Source organism: Octopus bimaculoides, chromosome 25 (genome assembly GCF_001194135.2).
Source record: "Octopus bimaculoides isolate UCB-OBI-ISO-001 chromosome 25, ASM119413v2, whole genome shotgun sequence".
In the NCBI taxonomy this organism is placed as follows: domain Eukaryota; kingdom Metazoa; phylum Mollusca; class Cephalopoda; order Octopoda; family Octopodidae; genus Octopus; species Octopus bimaculoides.
Window position 1 is genome coordinate 2,928,845 of NC_069005.1, and position 3,936 is coordinate 2,932,780.

At 32.5% G+C, this 3,936-nt stretch overlaps 1 protein-coding gene across 1 annotated transcript in view; it reads right to left on the reverse strand.

The window, feature by feature from the left end:
- LOC106875585 (uncharacterized) overlaps positions 1 to 3,936 on the reverse strand; it is a 257,209-nt gene that overhangs the window by 3,582 nt on the left and 249,691 nt on the right. The window lies entirely within an intron of this gene.

A 3,936-nucleotide genomic window follows, 5' to 3' on the forward strand; every position in this document is an offset into this window, starting at 1 on the left:
TATATATTTGTATGTATGTGTGCATGTATGTGTATGTATATATTGCATTTGTGTGTGAATGCCGGTGCATACTTATGATTTCATTACATGTACAAGAGCGTATTGATATTTATGTACCGATAAGGTACACACGCCTCATACTCGAACAGCGTATTGTAACTCGTTATACGCATAAAAAGTGTATGTACGACTAAATTTGAGTACGAACAAATTGAAGGGAAATTTCGAACATAGGTGAATCTGTTAGAATTATATGTGAGTGCGCCAATAGAAAATTGCTTATGAATTCATATGTTTGTGTGTGTGTGTGTGTGTGCGTATGTGTGTGTATGCGTTTACCTATGCTGGTATATAATGATTAGCGAGAGAGAAAAGGTTATAAATAAAAATAGAAAAGAGAAATTATAGAAATCACGGGAATAGAAAGGTAAAGGAGAGAAAAAAGAATCTATAAATGGTTCGTGCGAACAGGTTGAACAACATATGAGAATGGTGAAAGAATGTAGCGAAAAGTTCTTTAAATTAAACGTATAGGATATCATTGGTTTCATAAATGTAATCAACATGTTGCAGCCGCATATATATATATACACATACATATATACACATACATATACACATACACAATATATATATATATATATATATATATATATACACATATATATATATAAGGTTGAGGAGGGTATTGAATTTAACCAAACCCAAAAGATACAGGTAATAATGAGTAAGTGCTGTATACCGACTAGTTATGCCCCAGTCGTTGGATGAACAGGATTGGGGATTATAAGTCGTGTATTACCGTGTGTATGTATAAATATATAAAAGGATAAAGAGAGCAATGGTAAAGTTGGAAATATATTTTATGGATAGAGTCTTACAGCTCTAAGACTCTATCCATAAAATATTTCAGGTTCAATCTATTTGCGTATCACGTTTTGAAAGTATGTCTTATATTTCTTCAATTACAAAATATATTTTGCGAGTGGAATTTGCTAGTCAGAAATTGTACGGAATTGCGTCATATTTGCATACTTGTATATATAAGTATATGCTTAGGTGCGTGCTTTCGTGTGTATGAATATATATGGCTGTCCATGTCTGAGCTTACCTTTGATTACGTTCTATCGTTTAGCGTTCCTTCAAGTATAATTTGATAAAAATACGTATCGTTGTAAAAAAGTAAACACTGGAATGGAAGTGGTCAGTTAGATATTTGAGGTACGTACACCATCATCGTCGTAGTTTGATATGTGAAACCAGAAAGTGAACGAACTTTTCTCTTTCATTTACGTCAGAATTTAAAATACGTCAATACGGACGGTGTATGTTCAAGTCTTTTTCATTGTGTACAGTTTGGAAGATAGTTTTCTATTTCTCAAAAGACGATAAATTATGCTTTTGAGTGATTTGGTTGTGATTTATATCACGTTAATATCCTATCCACACAGACCCTCTTGAAGTTTCTGGTTTATGTTTTCCTTCTGTAAAATATTCAAATTGCAGAATCGGATAGACACTGTAACTGCCACCCGATAAATTTCACCAAAATTTAGTATCCGGTGCATACGTAAGACACGAACGACCGTGAAAAGGTTAGGTTTGTCTGCATTGGCAAGTATTGAAGAGGAAAATGAGTAAAAATCGGACATATGAGTAAGAGACCCATCGTGTGGCGGGAGAAACTCTGTTTAACTTATCGACTTCTTGAAGTATTTCCAAATGTTTAATTGTTTAAACTTTCTTGGAATTCATCAATTCTTGCAGAATAATTTGTATTCATTACATTCAAAATACATTTTCTTTCCAAACTCATTAACGTATGTATATCCCTGGTGGAGACATCGGTGCTTTTTAGTAGCAGTCGAGAGTCTAACTCTGACAAGCCCAGGGGAAGCCGAAAGCACGTGAACTGATCACTTGATCTAAACATGAGGGCTTAAATGCTCGCAGATATTATATGCGAGTTTCTCTCGTGATGCATGTCGCAATATCATGTGTTCCAACACAACAGCGATTATGTGAGGGGGAGTATTACGATTTCGTATTAATACTGCTTCTGTCGGTAATAATTATTCTTTATACTTTATTAAATTCTTGTATTAGGTTATTATTCAACCAACAGGCATTGGACGCCTTAACCTCTGGAGATTGTATTACATTAACTAGTATTAAACCTAAGTGTTATATAATTACATACTTGTTTATTTAACGCTTTCACTAATTGTTCACTCTAATTTTATTAGATAACGTGATTATATACCTTAATTAAATATAATTTAATAAACTCTTTCAATATTCTGTTATATTAAACACTATTAATTATTTACACATTTAAATGTCTCATTGTTAAAATTATAGCAAATTAAATGATTAAATTCTAATGGGGATATAGTAGGAAACTGAATTAACGTATAACATGTGGTCGGGCGTTTCTATCTAAAAGAGTTTTTCGGATCAATATTCACATGCGATTTGTTATAGATTTTCTTTGATTCGAGACCCACTCTTTCCAGAAAGAATCATTTCACGTATTCCTGGAAGATCATAAATTTTTATAACCTCAATATATATACATATATATATATATACCGTAAATTCCAGTGATTTAATGACAACACATTTCAGTCATCAGCGTAATGAAAATACCGTTTAATTTGCCGTTATAATCTGAAGTGATATTTTTTCCCATAATAGCAAATTCTTGTTACAAGATACAATATATAACGTTTATAACTTTTAATCGTAAATTATTTTAACTTCAAGTACAAAAGGCCGCTGCAAAAATTGAACCATACAGTTTACACGTGATTGGTTTGCTCAGGGAATTTTGTACACGAAAACATGAAACGTACGTATTTCTACGGGACGAAAACCATTTGTTTCATTCCATTTGTTATTTGTTATTGGACAGCAGAATGCCACATGCTTCAAGACTAATACGAAGGAAATGTTTTTTGACCACTGGCCTGTTTAGAATCATTGCGTCAAAACTTAGGGTAAAAATATCGATCACCGAAAGAAGAAAAGCATGCGATCGATTATGTTAATCACTTAGGAACAAATTTAGTTCTACTGTGCGACCTTGTGCAGAGTTTTCATCTAAGAATATTTCCGTCTTTATTGATTGACCCATGGCTATGTAGAATGGAAAACGAAACTGTGGATTTGGGAGGAGAACTTCATAAACACATAACAGGACTTTCACAAAACGAAATAAAAATAAAAATTAAAAACATTCCTTTCTGAAAGCCTTTGAGAATGTATTTTAATATTTAACCTTTGACTGTACTAAACCGGTGAAATTTACAATATTAACCTTTCACACTCCCATCAATAATCAAATCAAAGATGTTAATTGAATTTATATTGGCTTACAGTATAAAGGTTACAAGAATATTTTTGAGAAACACTTTTATTTGATGATAAATGAAACATTTTTTCCAAAAGATTTCCTAGACGTAATTAATTCTTAATCAGTGTTTGTTTATAAAGTCATTTATTTATGTATTTATATATTTATTTATTTATTTTCAAATATTCTTATTAATTTTAGAGCGATCGTCTGTAATCAAAGTGGGTGCAACGCAGAATATATTATTACCAGCTTCTTATAATATCGGTTTCACTTCTCTGAATTTCGAATTCAAAATTCTGCTACGATCGATTTTCTGCTACATTCACATTAATTTTATTTATTTTTATTCTTTTATTCTTTTACTTGTTTCAGTCATTTGACTGCGGCCATGCTGGAGCACCGCCTTTTTAGTCGAGCAAATCTACCGCAGGATTTATTCTTTGTAAGCCGAGTACTTATTCTATCGGACTCTTTTTGCCGAACCGCAAGTTACGGGGACGTAAACACACCAGCATCAGTTGTCAAGCGATATTGGAGGGACAAACACACACACACACACACACACACACACACACACA